At 42.6% G+C, this 19,205-nt stretch overlaps 1 protein-coding gene across 1 annotated transcript in view; it reads left to right on the forward strand.

Annotated features, from left to right (window-relative positions):
- Window positions 1–502: 502 nt before the first annotated feature.
- Window positions 503–19,205, forward strand: part of DNMBP (dynamin binding protein) — a 107,624-nt gene continuing 88,921 nt past the window's right edge. The window contains exon 1 of the mRNA XM_077878015.1: window positions 503–632. The gene's annotated coding sequence lies outside the window, so the exon portion shown is untranslated. The remainder of the gene's footprint in view (window positions 633–19,205) is intronic.

Raw genomic sequence — 19,205 nt, forward strand, 5'->3', positions numbered from 1 at the left:
CCTCCGTGGCCCCTAAGACACCGAGGGCAGCCTGCGGGGGCTCTGCACCGAGCCCGGGCCCTCTGCTGTGCTCGCGGCGGGCACGGCCTCGGGGCGCTGCTGAGACGCGTCCCCCGGAGAGCGCGGGGCCGACAGAGCGAAGCCAACACCGCGGGACGGCGGGCGCGCCTGGGCCGACAGCAGCGCGAGGGGCGCGGCGCAGGCCGGCGAGCCCGGGCCTCCTCCCCCACGACAGTCGCCCTTCTCCAGGCTGGAGGGCGGCGCGGGGCTGGCGCAGGGCCCAGCGCCCCGCGCGCGCCGCGGCCTCAGTTTCCCGGGCGGACGCGCTGGGAGCGCCAACCCTCCGGGCGGGCGGGCGGGGGCGCGCAGGGGGCCGGCAGGGGGCCGGCAGGGGGCGCGAGCGCGCGGCGGGCGCCGGGAGGTGGGCGCTCGGGGACCGGGGCGGCCCGGGGCCGCGCGGCCGCGAGAGGCGGAAGCCCGGGCGGGAGGCGGGAGGCGGGAGGCGGGGCGGCCGCGCTGAGTCACCCCGGGTCGGCCCGCCCGCCGCTTCCAGGGGCGGAGGGGACAGCGGCCCGGGACGGGCGGCCGCAGCTGCCCGCCGCGCCGAGGGACCGCGGGGCGGCGGAGGGCAGGTCAGGGGCCGCGCGGGGCGGGGCGGGGAGCTCGGGGCGCGGACGCGGGGCGGCGGGCGGAGGGGCCTGCGCCCCGGGGGCCGCGCCGCTCGGCGGGGCCTGCGCCCGCCCTTCCCCGCGGCGGCCGCTTCCCCGGCGGAGAGCCCGGGGCCGGGGGGACCGGGGGGACCGGGGCGCCGGCCCTCCGCGGAGCCCGGGTCGGGTCGGTCCGCGAGGCCCCCGCGTGGCACCGGCTGGGCGGTGGGCGGTGGGCGGCCGGCAGTCGGGGGATGCGGACGTGGGCTTTTCAACGGAGTCAAGCCCGGGGCTCCTTCCACTGTGCCGCCCTGGCCCGCGGGCGGAGAGGCGGAATCCGAGAGCTGGCACAGAGTTCAGCACTAGCCCAGCCCCCAGTTACAGTGAAGTCGTGCGGCTGGCCCCGAGGCCATCCACTTGGTCTGGGAGTGCGTGATTCTGCGGCCGGGAGGCAGGGAGGCAGGGAGGCTGGGAGGGCAGGGACGGAGGACTTCCGAAGCGGGGGTTAAGACCTCTTTGGCTAGAGATGCGAGTTTGGGTTTGCTGGAGTTTTGCTGTTACCCACGGACACCTGCATTCCGGCCGCGGGGACTGATGTCCACCAGGCATCAGTTTCTCGAAGCACTTCACCTGGAAGGAGGTGACGGTGCTGTCAGTTGTATAAAGGAATCTTGGGGATACACAGCGGTCAGGTCTCTGCAGAGGAGGCGCTGTGGGGAATGCTTGGGGTGTCGAGGTAATGTTTAAATGCAAAAAAACCCCAAAACCCTACTTTAAATGCAGCCTCATTATCCTGTATTGCCTGTCTCATTTATGCAATAATGCCGGGCTCTCCCAAATGGGTAACCTACCTATATTACAGTAACATGCACACCTTGTGTTGAGACACCTTCTTTTCCTAATTAGTGATGCTGTGATATGTGGCGAACAGTGGAAGGCTCAATATTTAGGGTTTGAGCATCGTTTAGCTCGGATTGTTTGCACAGCTGAGTTCCAGGAGTGGAGAGGAGGGTTGATTAATCCCTGGTTGTATGTGGCGACTGCGGTACCTGGCGGCACACAGGTGTGCTTTCTCAGTGCTGCACTTATTTTCCTCACAACAGGAATAGATTCCAGGTGATGTACAAGTTAGTTTATCCCTCAGCACCTATTCTCTAAATTATTGAATTAAAGGATCTCTACCCCCTTTTAAGCTCCTGATTTTACACGTTCATTTGAAACATGTCACTCACTGTGACAACGAAAAGTTTTAATAAAACGAGTCACATTATCAGCGTTGGCCTAACATAAGTGAAAAGCAATTTTCCTTTTTCTTTTTTCTTTTTTTTACTTTTTTTGAAAAGCAGTTTTTCAAATTACTTCAGGGTTAAATGCACTTAAATTCAGAGATTGGCATGGAGCGCTTTGTGAGAATAGCTAAAACCTGACCTGGGAATGGGTTGTGTGGGGTGCACAGATAACTTTGGCAATAAGCTGAGAACATTCTGCCTCAGGAAATGTGATAAGATGTCTTTTATATAGTGCTCATATTGTGTGTATATTCGGCTGAGATATAATAATAATCTTTATAGACAATCTGTTCAAATATGTATAAGTTATTTATTTTGTCTTGCAGCCCCAAAGCAGAGCCTTTCCCACTTCTTGTTTTCTTTTTCTTCTGCCTCTTTCTGAATGGCCCTCTTTCCTGCAGAGACCCTTTTCCGTTCCTCTTTCATCTACATTGCAATTCAGAGCCTCCTGCAAGCACTGACTGAGCTTACACTACTTTCTCTCCCCTTAGAGAATATGACTAGTCATAATGCTTTAGTCGTTGTTTAAGATCTAAAAACTAAGGGTGACTGTTCATTTTTGGAACATATGCAAGACTTCATGAGGCTCTGGTTCTGAAAAAGGGTTAAGTGGACTGCGCTTAGATTTTTATCGTGTGCATCCTTGGAGTCTCAATATAGGAAGGCTCCAGAGCCAGCAAACTCACTTATCTCTGCCTCAGAAGGAAATCCTTTCTGCAGGATGCATAGGGAATCTTCAAATGTGTTCTTGTTCTCAACCCTCCCACTTTACAGGGTGGGGCTAAAATAAGTGAAAAGCTGTTTTTTCAAATTTCATATACTTCAGTGATTTTTTAAGTTACAGATACTTTTTATATTGGGATTTTTTTTAAATGGTAAAAGCAACTGCAGTAGAATGCAAATGGAGACTTGCATACCTATTGCCCGGTATAAGGCCTGAATCATTTTCTAGGTTGTTTCTGAAGCCACGGTATTACATACAGCATAGCAATGTTACAGGATTATCTGCTTTGAAATTCTCAACCATGCTTGGTTTTTAGCTAAAGCATCCTGAAAATTCATTCAGGGTGGCATGAAAAGTTTAATTATTATGAAATTAATGTTAATTTGAAATAGTTTCTTATGCTCAACTTAGGAAAACATCTGGATAAACTAATTTGCAAGATTAGATAACAGAGTCTTGTGGGTCAGGTGTTAATTATGAGATATAAGGGACGCCTGGCTGGCTTGGTCCGTAGAGCATGCAATTCTTGATCTGAGGGATATGAGTTCAAGCCCCACGTTGGGTGTAGAGCTTACTTAAGAGAAATTATGAGATATCAGCCTCTCGCAGAAACCTAAAGTAATAGCCATAACATCAGATCACAGAACAGCTCTGTAATGAAAGAGCCTGTAGACAAACCAAAAGTGTTAGCTTTTGGTTGGGTGCTTTATCCTTGATGCTATGAAAGTCAGCCAGAGGAGATAAAATAAACATAGAGTAGCTAAAATATATTATTTTATTTTTAGATTTTAGAGTTTACCTGAGAACCCAATCACCAAGACCTGGAGCAGCACAGCAGAGCAAATATTTGGGCATTGTGCTAGGGGTCTGAAGTCTGCGCTTCTGATTTGTTCATTCACCACATAATCATGAAGCACCTGTGTCTACCAGGCACCATTCTGGGTGCTAGGGATACAGCTGTGAGCACAACAGACAAAGCCCTGACCGTGTGCAGTAGGATTGTAGTGGGGTGGAGGCAGATGTAAAAATGTGAATGGATCAACTGTCACATGATCAGAATGCTATGGAGAACTTTAAAGAGGTATAAGTTGGAAGGGGTAAGTATGCGTGCAGGGGTTGGGGGATTTACTTTGCACGGATTGGTGAGAGAAGGTCTCTGCCAAGGTCACTTTTGATCTAGGACTGGAACGATTTGAAACGGCAAAGGTGGGGGGGGGGGGGATAGAGGGATGAGCAAGTTCCAGGCCCTGATGCTAGCATGTTTGGCATGTGTGAGGGCTTACAAGGTCATAGCAGCCAGGCAGCTCCAAAGCGGGTGCGGGAAAAGTGGGCAGCAGATGAGAGGCGGTGGGAGTGGGAAGGGGCACATCACTGGAGGCCATTGTAAGGATTTGGCCTTTACTCTGAGTGAGGGGGAGAAGTCATTAGAGGGTTTTGAACAGAATTGCTCATGAGGACTTAAGTTTGACAGGATCACTCTGGCTGCTGGGTGAGAACAGAGAGGAACAGGGCAGAAAGTTGGGAAGACCTTCCCTGTGACCCTAAACTGTAACTCTTTTGGGGGCCTTAGTTTTCTTAACTGTAGAGTGACCAGGTCCCTTCTAGCTGTAGAATTTTTTTTTTTCCTTTAGGGATTTTATTTATTCATGAGAGACACAGAGAGGCAGAGACACGGGCAGGGGGAGAAGCAGGCTCCCTGTGGGGAGCTGGATGCGGACCCCAGGATCAGGACCTGAGCCAAAGGCAGATGCTCACCCTCTGAGTCACCAGGTGCCCCTAGCTCTAGAATTTTAAGATTCTAAGGAGTGTGGAATATTTCTACGGGGAGACCAGGGGATTGCATATGAAGAGGTTCCAAAAGTGAAGAGCTTCAGATGACCTTGAAAACTTGACTCCAACTCGCCTCTAGCTGAATCACTCCAAATCAAGAGGTAATCAGGTCTTTTCAGTTAGGTTGTCAGGTCATGGGAACAAAAACATTGTTTCGTGAATATTCTCTGCTGATCCCTTTAGTACTCTGCTGATCCCTGAATTTTCTCTTCCTGCTTGAAAAAGGATGAAGAGCTGTTACTCATCAACAGAGCTGGCAACCAAAGTAGCTTTTGTTGTTAGGAAAGTTGGAAACTTTGGGGAAGGAAGCAATTCTAATTTTGTATTTATCATGGATCATTTGAATTCTTTTTTAATGTGGAAGGAATCTGAAAGATTTGTTTTTAATTCCCTTATCCTCTGTGCGTTCACCTTATGTCCCATAGGTACTCGCTGTAATGCATGTAATGTGTTTCTTTTTGTGGGTATAGGGACTTGTTTTATATGTATTTTTAATTTAAAATACCATATTTCATTTTGCTTCTTTTTTCTCTAAATACTGTTTTGAAGATCCATCCGTTTCCCTGTATACATCTAATTCTTTGTTTTTGACTGAATCATTATACTCCATACTATGTGCTCAAACCACAGTTTATTGTGTTTTTTTATTTTTTTTTATTTATTTTTTTAATTTATGATAGTCACACAGAGAGAGAGAGAGAGAGAGGCGGAGACACAGGCAGAGGGAGAAGCAGGCTCCATGCACCGGGAGCCCGATGTGGGATTCGATCCCGGGTCTCCAGGATCGCGCCCTGGGCCAAAGGCAGGCGCCAAACCGCTGCGCCACCCAGGGATCCCTATTGTGTTTTTTTAAATTTTTTTTCTTCAAACCACAGTTTTATGTATCTGCTGTCCTTGTGATAGATATTCACATTGTCCCTACACCCTAACATAAATATTGCTGTAGTAAGTAATTTCATACCTGTCCACTTATAAAGCTGCACAGTATTTACTCAGAAGAGAATTTCTGGGTTATAGGCTGGCATATAATGAATTGATTAAATACCACCAGATTCCTCTCCACAATGGTTGCCCCAGTCTCTCTTCCCCCAGAAGTGTTGGAGGGTTCCCATACCCTCACGTCCTACCAATGCTCAGCTTTATCTAGATCTACATCTTTTTTTTTTTAATATTTTTTGTTTATTTATTCATGAGACACCCAGAGAGAGGTAGACCTAGGCAGAGGGAGAAGCAGGCTCTCTGTGGGGAGCCTGATGCAGGACTCAGTCCTAGGACCCCCGGATCATGACCTGAGCCAAAAGCAGATGCTCAACCACTAAGCCACGCAGGTGTCCCTCTACATCTTTTCTAATGTCATAAGTGCAAAGTGATTTCTTTTCATTTTGTTTCTTTGCTTATTAATGATTTCAGACATCTCCTGCATACAGCTCCTTCTGTAAATTGCTTATGCATATCTTTGCCTATTTTCTATTGAAGTTGCTATCTGCATTGTTCACATTTAGACTCTGCAGATGTCTTCTCTCTAGTCATCTGTTATTTTGTCTTTGTTGTCCTTAAAAAAAAAAAAAGATTTATTTATTTGAGAGAGAAAGAAAGTGTGTGTGTGGGCACCCGTGCAGGAGAGAGGCAGAGAGAATCTCCAGCACACTCCCTGCTGAGCACAGAGCGCAACCTGGGGTCGATCTCAGACCTCTGAGATCATGACCTCTGAGTGGAAATCAAGTCAGTCCCTTAACTGACTGAGCCACCCAGGTGCCCTTCTTTGTTGTCCTTTGATCAAGAAACATTCTTAATTTGATGTAATCAAATAAATTCTTTGACATGTTTTAATACTTGTGGAGTTTTAAGAAGCTCCTTTCAATCCCTGGGTCATAGCTATGTTTTTGATTTATCTAGAACCCACATTGTATGTAGTGTTAGGGATCCAATCTTATTATTCTTCATTTAATGAGGCTAATTTTCCAATAATATCTCCAAAAACATCCATGGTTTCCTCCATTGAATTGTGGTACCCTCTCTCTCATGGTTTCCATGGATATACTGATCTGTCTCTGAGCCTGTGTTCTGTTCCATTAGTCTGTCAGTCACTGCTCCATGTTTTCTTGCAATGGTTTTGTAATATGTTCTCTTTTTTTTTTTTTTTTTTTTAATTTTTATTTATTTACTTATGATAGTCACAGAGAGAGAGAGAGGCAGAGACACAGGCAGAGGGAGAAGCAGGCTCCATGCACCGGGAGCCTGACGTGGGATTCGATCCCGGGTCTCCAGGATCGCGCCCTGGGCCAAAGGCAGGCGCCAAACTGCTGCGCCACCCAGGGATCCCCTGTAATATGTTCTCTTGACTGGCACAGCAAGTGCCTCATCTCTGTTCTTCATTTTTAAGTTTCATTAGCTATTCCTGGACCATTATTTTTCCATATAAAGTTTGGAATTAAGTTTCTAAATTCCTCGAAAATTATTATTTTTAAAGAATTTTTATTTGGATTACAGTGAACTTATAAACTATTTGGGAGAGGCTTGACATCTTTTTGATATTAACTCATTTCCTCCAAGAGCATGTAATATGTCTCTCCATTTATTTCAGCCCTTTTTAAGAGAATTTTTGTTTTATTTGGAAATAATTTATTTATTTTTTATTTTTTGGAAATAATTTAAAACTAGCGAAAGAGTTCTAAGGTTAGTACAAAGAGCTCCTGTATATCTCTCATCTAGATTCACCAAATGTTAGCATTTTGCCATATTTGCCTTATTACTCCCTGTCTGCATTTCTCTGCATGTTTTTTTTTTTTCTGATGCATTTGAGTTAGTTGCAAATATCATGCCCTTTTGTTCCAAGTACTTCATCAGCTCATTTTTAAGTCTTTTATTAGAACTTTAAAGTTTTCTCCATAAAGGTTTAGGAATATATTTAAACTAATTTCTGAATATTTCATAGTTTTGTTGCTATTATGGATCATGTCTGTATTTTTTAGTTGACCATTGTTTAAGAAAAATAGTGTTGATTATTGTATGCTGATCTTGTATCTAACAGCCCTTCTTCCCCATTTGATTCAAATCATTGATTTCTGTTTTTTTTCCCCCTATAGTTAATCACATTCTTTGAAAATATTGATAGTTTTGTTGCTTCTTTCCCATCCTTATATTTCTTACTCTTTTATCTTTCCTCATATCGTTGGCCAGAACTTCCAGGTCTATGTCAACGCAGTTGCTATGCTAGTAGGCTTCTTTGTCTTGCTTTCAGTCTTAAAGAGAATGAGTCTAATGTTTTCCCATTTCATACACTGTTTGTTTTAGGTCTTATTTTTTTTTTTTTTTAAGATTTTTACTTATTTATTCATGAGAGACACGCAGAGAAATAGGCAGAAGGAGAAGCAGGCTCCATGCAGGAAGCCCGATGTGGGACTTGATCTTGGGACTCCAGGATCACGCCCTGGGGCGAAGGCAGGTGCTCAGCCATTGAGGCACTCAGGTGTCCCTTGTTTTAGGTTTTAGATGTACCTTTGTTAGGTTAGGGTGTTCTCTTCTATTCCTAGTTTGTTGAGAATTTTCACCATAGATAGTAAGCCTTATCAGATACTTTTTCAGGATTTGTCTCCAAAGAAGCAACATGGCAGCAGGAAGGGTGCATACCCAAATCCTAAGCCTATGCTAAGGTTAAGTTTTAAGCAAAAGATTAGTAAGAGTCTTCAATGCTTTTGGACCTTGCTTATGTAAATTTATAGTAAACGTTTCATGATTCCAGTAGAAGCTGATTTCACCATTAGATCAGCTCTTTTCTCCTGCTGTTAAGAGTCAGAATTTAAATAGCTGGTGTGAAAAATGAATGAGAGCCATATTCAGCATCACAACTGGGGTCGTCAGCATGATTGTAAATATAAGATATGTAAAATTATAGTTTGCTTACTCTGTGGATCAGTCTGTACTTCAGGTATAAATCTTATCCAAGTAGATCTCACAAAATCTTGAGATACTTCAGCAGGTAGCTCTTTAGCAACTATAGCTGCTTTGGTGTTGGGCAACTGATTCTCATTGCCATCTCTTTTGGTATATGATTTTTTAAACTATTTTTTACTAATTATTAAAATTATACATCTTCATTGTAGAAACCTTGCAAAAATATAGAAAGGCAGTTCTTTAATCTTGTATGTTAGCACCAGCCTATAAAAATGTTGATTATTTCTCTTTTTTTATTGGTTGGGGGGAGGGGGACATGCTCGTGGAGGAGGAGAATGCACTTGGGGTATGTATAATTGTATCCCCCTTCCTCTTTCAGGGTTAGGCCATCAACTCTGTTCTTCTTGCTTGATTGATCCTTTGAAAAAAAGCAAAGAGATGAATAACTTATAGGCACAGGGTAAATGAAGGCTGATTACTCAGAAATTGTGAACAGGCTATGTCTGTGGGAGCCACTATGCACAGACAGCCCAGCCTCCCAGAAAATGGGACAGTTGTAACCCAAATGCTACTAGACCAAAGACTAGCTTGGTGCAGGAAAAGGGGAGGAAAAGTCTATCTGAGATCACTTTGGTTCATTTAGTACTTTCCTTTTTTTTTTTTTTTTTTTTCCTTTTTTTTTTTTTTTTTAATTTTATTTATTCATGAGAGAGACAGAGAGAGGCAGAGACACAGGCAGAGGGAGAAGCAGGCTCCATGCAAGGAGCCCGACATGGGACTTGATCCCAGGTCTCCAGGATCACGCCCTGGGCTGAAGGCGGCACTAAACCGCTGAGCCACCGGGATGCCCAGTACTTTCCTTTTTGAGGTCGCTTTCAGAAAAGAAAAATATGGAGAAAATAATTGTTTATTTTCTTTTGACTCTGAAACCTAATACAATTGTCTTGTTTCCCTCTTCACTGGCTAGTGTGGTAAGTGGTGAGGGAGTGGTAATAAATAGCAGGAAATGAGAATTCCTAGGTTAACATTCCTCCCAGCTGGTAGATTGCGCATCTGACTGCCCTCCCCTTCTCATTGCCTATCCTTTCGCCCTGCATTTTTTTTTTTTTTTTTTTTTGTCTTAACACTGTCACTTCTTAAAATGCTGTTGTTTACCTTCCCCATCCCTCAAGGAGAAAGTTCTTCAGTGGCAGGAATCTTTGTTTTGTTCACTGATAAATCCCAAGCGGGTGCCTGGCACATAGTGTGTGCTCAACAAAATGGAAGCCATAAAATGAATCAATTGTAAAGAGTAGCTCTGTGGTACAGAGCAAGAAATCTCAGGGAGGGGTGAAGAAAGAAAGTTCTCTTGGCCTCCTTTAAATGCATGGGTTCAGCCATTTAGTAGAATCCTCATTTCCTCCTTGACCTTGTATGCTTCACTATCAACCCAACCACAGAGCTAATTTCTCCTCAGCTGTGTGAGCAGCTCCTGTGGAGTCTATGGTTCCTGAAAGTGGAGCATGAGTGTCTGTGTTGCTGACAAGCACATGGTGGGGTAGGGCCCCCGAGAGAATAATCACTGCTGACATTCTAGCCATGGGTTCTGGGCCCAGCACACACTCTGCATTGTTTTCATGAGGTGATTCTCTTAGGATAAATGATCTGCCCCATCAGCAGAAAAAGTTGCAGTGGATGTGTCGGGTTGTGCTGAACTCCCCAGCCTCACGTCCCGTGTCCTCCCACTTTCTAGTCTATTCTTTCGTCCCATCCCCAGTAATGTAGAAACCTTTTGGTGTTTCTGTCATTTCTGGATCCAGTTCAGGATTGTCATGATGAACAGTCATGGTGCGTATGCCTGGTTACTTTATTATAATGCAAGGCCTCAAATCATATTAATAGCACAATATAGGGTGATTAAAAAAAAAAAAAAGTTGCCGTAAATACACCAAAATGCTGCCCTGGAGGCCAATGCCACAGACCCAGTTTCTCTTGTACAGACTATTTTCTGACTCCTTATCCTGAAATACTGGCTTCATTTATGACTACTGTTCAACACTCCTGACATACTACTACTCCCAACAAACCTTAGACTCTGCTGCCTGGCTCTCTAGTGTGTTCCAAATCTACCTATACATATTAATTTGCTTTTATATTCCCACATTCTGCTCTCCTCAGACATTCGTCAGATGTTCTTTCCTACAATAGTAATGATAGCAGTAACTATATTGTTAGCCATAATTGTGACTATTTCATCTTTCATTTTTTATAAAGATTTTATTTATGAGAGAGGCAGAGACATAGGCAGAGGGAAAAGCAGGCTCCCTAAGGGGAGCCCGATGTGGGACTCGATCCCAGGATCGTGACCTGAGCCAAAGGCAGACACTCAACCACTGAGCCACCCAGGCGTCCCTCATATTTCACTTTACTGAGTTTCACTAACGGTCTAAATTCAAGTAAAAGGAAAGGAATATAAAATAACAGCAACAATACTAGTGTAGAATGGCAGCTGATATTTTAGCTAGTCACCATACTAATGCATTCTCATTTAACCTTCAGAATATGATTTTATAAGGAAGGTGCCAGTGTAATCCTCATCTTACATATGGAGAAATTAAGGTACAAATTGGTTGAGAGGGGTGTCTGGCTGGTCAGTTGGTAAAGTGCACAACTCTTAATCTCAGGGTCATGAGTTCAAGCCCCATATTGGGTGTGGAGTCCACTTTAAAAAGTGGGTGAGAAACTTGCCTGGAAATTATACTGCTGTTAAGTGGTAGAACTAGAGTTCAGACCCATATCAGTCTGTTTCCAAAGCCCATGCTCTTAACCAGCATGATGTACAGAGTAGGCCTCAGATAAGCAGGTAACTGATGACAAGGAGTGACAGAGTCACAGGGTCATTGAGGATTGGCCTTTCCTCAGGTATGCCACATTACTCACGGGTGCTCTGCATTGTGGAGAGCATGGGAGGATTTTGCCTGGTGCTGAAACCATTTGGTGGGGGGGCTCTTCTACAGATCCTGCATTGACTGCTGCATATGGACAGAGACAGTAACACCTCAGAAAAGGATGGGCTCTGGAACTATCCATCCACATAGCATGCTTTGACTTTTCAACCTTTCTCCTAATGAAGTACTTAAAATTTGCAAAAATGAATAAACATCTGTGTATCCAACACTCAAGTTATGTAAAACTGAGCTGGTTTCTGTATTCCACCTTCCTTTGTGTTTTTGTAGACCCTCTGGTTCTAATGACTTAAAAAGAATTCCTTTTTTACTTACCTATGACACAATACTGTTATTGTCACCTAAAAAAAGTAGTAATTCCTAAATAAAGAAGCTAGTCAAAAATTCCCCAGTTGTCTCGATTTTTTAAACAATTGATTTGTTTGGATCAGGACCCAAGAAATAGGCACACACTGCATTAAATTGTTTAAGTGGTCTTTAAATGATAAGTCCTCCTTTTTCATTTTCATGTTACAATTTATCTTCTTGAAGAAATTTATCTTCTAGTTTCCCACATTTGGGATTTTTTTTTTAAGGATTTGTTTATTTGAGAGAAAGAGTCTTTATTTTTTTAAAGATTTTATTTATTCATGAGAGACAGAGAGGCAGAGGGAGAAGGGGAAGCAGGCTCCCCTCGCCTGATGTGGGACTTGATCCAAGGTCTCTGGGATCCTGACCTGAGTGGAAGGCAGACGCTTAGCCACTTAGCCACTGAGGTGCCCAGAAAGAGAGACTCTTAAGCAGACTCCATGCTAAGCATAGAGCCCTACATGGGCCTTGATGTCAGGACTCTGAGATCCTGACCTGAGCCAAAACTAAGTCAGATGCATAATTGACTCCACCACCCAGGTGCCCTACATTCTGGATTTGTAAAATGGGTTTTGACTTAACTTCACTGACCTGTTGTGAGTTAAGTTGCCCTTCTAATCCATCAGTCACTATAGGAGGTTCCAAGTTCTTCAGCTTCCATAAATAGAAAGGATTGGCCTGTACAAGGTACACTGGCCTGTACCTTGCCTGGTCTGGCCGAGACGTAATTTCTGAGGAGTCTTCCAAAGCATCCCAGGTGACACTATCAACAGACTATCTGTATTTCAAAACATTTTGCCCCAGAAAGAATTCTATAACTTCTAATCGGCAAGGCATTTCTGTCCCCTGGAGTTAGTGGGGGGAGCAGAGAAGGGAGTGAGTAGTCTGGTTTTCTTCTTTTAGACAGTGTTTGTTGCTTTAAGGATTTCTGGGGCTCGGTGCCAGAACCTCCTTGGGATATTATTGTCTTACAGTTTAGATCTGCTTATCAGGAAACAGAATCCCTGAAGGGTCAGGTAAGAGGAGAATGAGTTTACATTAAAACCAGACCTTTGTTCGTGGCTGTTGGGGTCTGGTATTCTCGAGCAGCTAACTGGACTGTGGAGCATAATGCTCATATATATGTTTTTCAAACCATAGTTTTCATTACTCGTTCTTTTTGCCGCTGCTGTCTAGATGTTATTCAGTAATTATGATAGCTGGGACCTCTGTCGATGTGAGGAAGTCCAGTTTTGTCTTATTTTTCTTATAGTCTTGTTGCCTGGACCTGCTAGTCAGCTGGGATCGTTCTGCAGGGTAGTGAGTCAATATTAAAGTGAAGAATGAAAATTAAATGAAAATAGTGAAAATCATTGAAGTATGAAGTGATATGTGGATTTATGTATCCAGTGACTTGGAGAATATAAGAATACAGTATCTCAATATGAATATTTTCATCTATTTTTAAAGCCAAATGGTTAATCAAGGCTAAAAAATCTTAGCATAGAATGAGAAAGATGTGAATTTATTTGAAATATTTTAAATAATTTTATTATAAAACTACTTATTTTAAGTAAGAGGTTTGCTTTCAGGCATTGATAACAATAAAGGAATGAAATTTCTGTGTTGGCTTTTACCAGTATGTTCAGACTTGATTCTTATAATCTGTAGTTATGAGTCAGGCTTGGTCTGTGTTCTTTGCTGGTAACTCTGAACACTAACAAAGTAAAATATATTTATTCCCAAAGTGTTAGTGATTTGATAATGCCCTGATTGTTGTTTTTTTGAAGGGATCAATTAGCAATAAAAATAAGCACTTCACATTCACATCTGATTGTAGATAGCAACAACACCCACATGAGCTGATGTGTTTGAAAAGCAGGCTGTAGATTATTAGATCGTAACAATGCGTATTATAAATCTGTAGTGCCTTGCAGAGTGCTGCCAGCATTTTAGTGAGGCTTGAGTGCAGGGTGTAGGTGAAGAGTGTCTGGAAATGAGGCTGAACTTGAGAGAGCAGGGACCTGGTCACCATGAGCTTTGTACAATGTGCAGAGGGGTTTTAGATACTTCTGCGTGTGCTGGATGGGAACCCCTTGTGGAACTTGAAGCAGCAGAGAATGATGGGATTCGTATTTAAAAAGATAATCCTAGTTGCAGTGTGGAAAACAGAAGGCAAGGAGCCTGGTGGATAACCACATAGGAAGATGTTGCAGTAGTCCCAAAGGAAAAGTGCCAAGGGTCTAAAGTAGGGCAACAGTGATCTCAAATTTGTACATTCCAAGCCCGAAAAAACAATTTTTAGAAAGTTGATGCATTTGAAGGATTTAACAGTGTCAATGATTTCTCTAGAAGTTCAGGGTTTGTTTTTTTTTTTTTTTTTCCAAAAAGTAAATAAATTAATTTTATATCCCTCTTCTATCCCTGGAAGGCATTTGGCAAAGGTTTTCTTGGACTCATAAGCAGGGATCTTGTTTGTGAACTGCTGCCAAATACTCGTGGGTCTGTTGTGAATACACAGCTCCAGCTCATTTAGAGCTTAGAGTAGAGAGGGTGTCAATTGCTTTGTCCTTGTGACCAGTAACCACAGAATCACATTGCTCCCCCTTCCTCTCAAGAAGACTGTAGCAATTTTGGGCAGTGAACCCCACCCAGAAGTTGCTGCCTTATCTGTATTTTTTATGTTACAATTGGTTTGGGTGATAATGATAGTTCTCCTCCTCCATCACCATCATCATCATTCTCATAGCTGACATTTATGAAATCTAGGAGTGCTAGATTTCCTATTTGCTAGGAAGTGTATTAAACGTTTTATCTTCATGATCAAACTTAATCCTCCTAACACCCTGTAAATTACTATTACTATCTTCAGTTTTATAGATGAGGGAACTAAGGCTGAGAGGTATAAGTAACTTGTCCCATGTCATGTAGCTTGACAGGTGGTAGAGCCAGAAATGGAACCTAGTTCTTTTTTTTTTTTTTAAGATTTTATTTATTTTTTCATTCATGAGAGAGACACAGAGAGAGGGAGAGACACAGAGGGAAAAGCTCCCAAGGGGAGCCTGATGAGAGACTCGATCCCAGGACCCCGGGATCACACCCTGAGTCAAAGGCACTAAGCCACCCAGGTGCCCCTAATTTCTCTTTTGAAAATTGCTCTTTATTGTAGGTCTGCTCAGTAATGTCTATGTAGCCAAACACTGTTTACTTACTTTTCATCTGCAGCCCATAACAGGTATAAAACACAAGTATAGAACATTTTTAAAACATGTAGCACTGGGGCAGTGCCTGGGTGGCATGGTCCATTGAGTGTTTGGCTCTTGGTTTCAGTTCATGGCGAGATCGCAGAGTCATGAGCTCGAGCCCCATGGAGGGTTCCTCACTTAGCACGGAGTCTGCTTAAGACTCTCCTTCTCTTGTTGCCCCTCCCCACTCAAATAAATAAATCAGTCTTAGAAAAAAAAATGAAGCACAGGACAAACCATGGGGAAGGTGGTGCATGGCTAGAATAGGGAAGCTATTTAAATTTCTAGTTTTTTTTCAAGGTAGACTATTCATGTATGCCTTCACTGTTTTGCCTCAGTAGAGCAATTACTGAAATAGGAAAGACACACAATTTAAAAATTAGATCTTTTTCTCTATAGTATGGGTCACACTTTTGCTTCTCATATTTTACTTCTTTGTATCTTAGTAATTTTTATCGTGTACTAAATATTGTGGATGAAATGTACAAAGCCTAGATTATGTTGTTTTCCTTTAATGGGTGTTGGATTTTGGTTTGAGAAGCAGTTAAATTCATCTACTTAAAGTGTACAATTCAATGTATGTTAATATATTCCCACAGTTGTTCGACTTTCCCCACTATCAATTTTAGATATATGATGGCCCAGATAATGGATTTAGCACACAAGGAATTTAAAGCAGCTGATGCAAATGTATTCAGATATTTAAAAGAAGAGATGGACATAATGAATAGATGGGGAACATTAGCAGAGAAATGGAACTATTAAAAAGAGCCAAATGGAAATTCTAGGACGAAAACTACATTAGATTAGATGAATTGTGTCGTATGTGAATTATAACTTAATAAACCTGTTTTTAGAAATGATATGAACAGAACCAATCAGAATGATTTTTCTTAGAATACCTTTGTCTTCATCTGAAAAAAAATTACACTCCCCCACCCTTCTTCCCCCCTTTTATTTGGGGGTATTCAATCACTGTAGCTGATTTTGATTCTAAGGATCTGCTTGCCTACTCAAACATTTCAGATGCTTTCAAGTGCCTAAAAAATCAAAGCCCAACCCTCCCTAACCTGGAAGTGAGGCCTATGAGACTCCATATAGCTCTGTGGAAAAGAATAGCATGGTCATTGGGAATATCACTATATATTTTGATATATAACTTAAAGCAATTCAATGTATTCATTCATTCTGCACATATTTATGGAGGGCCTGCTATATACCAGGCAGTGCTCTAGGTGCTTGATATATGTCAGTAAAACAGACAGAATTTTTCTTTGTACTATAGAATGTGTAAGAGATAAGGCCTAATCCTATAGGCCTTCATAGAAGTACTATTTGAGTTGGATCTTAAAAGGTAATAGGAATTTATCCAGATGATAAGAGTTATGTGTGTTTGATGGAAGAGTGAGGTGCCCAGCTGGTCCAGTCAAAACATAGAGCATCTATATTGTATCCTTTTTTAAAAATTTTAGTTTTGACTGTGCAGCAGTCAATGGTTTAAAATGTCATTGGTTTACCCCAACAACCATTTACTTTCATCTTCTTGAGTCTGAAGTCTGGCTGTAGTTTGGCTGATATGGGCTGGGCTAGGTAGGTCTCAATAGGCTTTCATTTGAGTTCAAGTCTCTTTCCCTTTGTCTTCCTTCTGGGGCCCTGACTGAAGGGGCAGCAGCTTCCCAGGGCATGGTCTTCTCATGGTGGGTTATTAGAGCATAAGGGGACAGTTCAAATAATAAAATATGGCTTAAAACTTCTCCTTTCCTTTCCACTGACACTCCATTTGTCAAAGCAAGTCACACGGCCAAGTCCAACAAATGTAACAGGGAACTATATGCTCCGCCGACAGTGGGAGGCACTGCACATAGCAAAGGGTAAGGATCCACAATTCTATTATAAAGAAGGTGATAAATTTTGAATAGCAATTTGATCTACAAGAGTATATATTATAAACATAAGAAATAACTGAACAAGGCATGAACATAGAGGTGAATAGACATGGGTATAAAAATGACTGAAAGTTGTAAAGGTATATCAAAGATGTTAGAGGATTGGAACAGATTGTAGATTATAGTGCTCCACGGATTCACTGATTCTTGTTTTGGTTCTGTGTTGGTGGTATCAGTTTTACTTCACAGTACTGTGATGTAAAGACATTAAATATTTCTTTTTTTTATCTTGGTCATATTTTGTCTATTTTAAGTTCCCTCCTGCCTGGCTGTTGGAAAATTTAATTTTAGGCATCATTGGAGCCCTTCTTTCCCTGTACCCAGCAGTATCAGATTCCTGGATCCACATGGTAGAAAACTAGAGAAGGAGCTGTGCCTTTAGGCTATAGTGGTTGCCTCCCAATATGATGGGAAAACCTACTATTCACATATACAACATTCAGAGAGTTTAAAATTCAGAGTTAGAAAAAGATATTCTAATCTATGAACTGGAGAAGTTTAATACAAAACATTTGCAAATACAAAATGCCATGAAATCCTTCTCTCTTTGATGGAAAAACCAGTGTCAGACTTATATTCTCATGTAAACAACTATAAAACTGGGAACAACATGAGGCAGCTGTTTTCAGGCATTAAACAATAGGCAGCACAGGTCTGTGAGCCTTGAAAGGAAACACCATGTAACCATATATGCACCCTGGCTTTTGCCTGGGGACATTTTCCCAACTATAGCCTTGGGAACTGGACCTCAAGTGAGAATAGTGGTCTCACTGAATAGAGGAGGAAGAGATCAGAGTTTGGGGCTACTAAGAAGGCTGATTCATAGGACAGCATACAGGAGGAGAGGAAGCACCATATGGGTATAGGGGACAGGAATCTGCACGGGGATTTCCCTCAGTTTCTTGTCCAAGGGCCAGGCTGGGCATGCATAGGACAAGACTCTGTGAGCCCTGACACAGAGTGGTTGCTGTGGGGCTGAGAGGTGACCAAAGACTCCTGAGGGGGTTCAGTGCTCAGAAATGTTGGAGTTCTAGTCCAGCCAGACTGAGAGACCTTGATGAGCACTGAAGGCATTTGGGACCCCAGATGGGACAACTTTAGGAGTGGGAACAACATTCTAGAGTAAAGGATGCATCTTAAGACTAGGGACAAAACCAAAATGGACCCACCCAATGTGGCATAAAACCAAACCCAACAGAATCAAAAGGATCTTACAGTAGTTTAACTGCTTCTCAAACCAAAATCCAACACCCATTAAAGGAAAACAACATAATCTAGGCTTTGTACATTTCATCCACGATATTTAGTACATGATAAAAAATACTAAGATACAAAGAAGTAAAATATGAGAAGCAAAAGTGTGACCCATACTATAGAGAAAAAGATATATGATGGCCCAGATAATGGATTTAGCACACAAGGAATTTAAAGCAGCTGATGCAAATGTATTCAGATATTTAAAAGAAGGGATGGACATAATGAATAGATGGGGAACATTAGCAGAGAAATGGAACTATTTAAAAGAGCCAAATGGAAATTCTAGGACTGAAAACTACAAAGCTAAACTAAAGATTAACTGGTTGGACTTATGGGGTGCCAGGGTAGCTCAGCGGTTGATTGTCTGCCTTTGGCTCAGAGTGTGATCCTGGGGTCCTGGGCTCGAGTTCCACATTGGGCTCCCCTCAAGGAGTCTGCTTCTCCCTCTGCCTATGTCTCTGCCTCTCTCTGTGTCTCTCATGAATAAATAAAATCTTAAAAAAAAAACTGGATGGACTTATGAGAACAGGAGAGACATACAAAAGAAAGAAGCCAATGAGCTGGAAGGCAGATAAATTGAAGTTACTCAAACTGAAAAATCAAGAGCAAAAAGATTGAGGACAGGGGATAACGAAGCTATAGTGACTATGAGACATTATCAAGTAGTTTAACATATGTCTAATTGGAGTCCCATAAAAATAGGAGGAAAGACAAGAAATAATATTTGAAGAAGTAATCAAAATCTCCCCAAATTTAGTGACAAACATCCAACCTGCAATCCAAAAAACTCATTGAAACTCCTACAGTAAATATGCAGAGAACTATATTTGAGCCCATTGTACTCACCTGCTGAAAACCAAATTTTCAGTAGCCAGAGAAAAAAGATATGTAGAGAAAGAAATGAGAGTGAAAAATGAGAGAGAAATAAAAATATTTTCAGATAGGGGTGCCTGGATGGTGCAGTCAGTTGGTCATCTGACTCTTGGTTTTGGCTCAGGTCATGATTTCAGGATCATTAGATTAGCCCCGAGTCAGGCTCCCCACTTAGCTTCAAGTCTACTTGGGGTTCTCTCCCTCTGCCCCTCCCCCCACTCATGTGCA

Source organism: Canis aureus, chromosome 29 (genome assembly GCF_053574225.1).
Source record: "Canis aureus isolate CA01 chromosome 29, VMU_Caureus_v.1.0, whole genome shotgun sequence".
NCBI classification, from domain to species: Eukaryota; Metazoa; Chordata; class Mammalia; order Carnivora; family Canidae; genus Canis; species Canis aureus.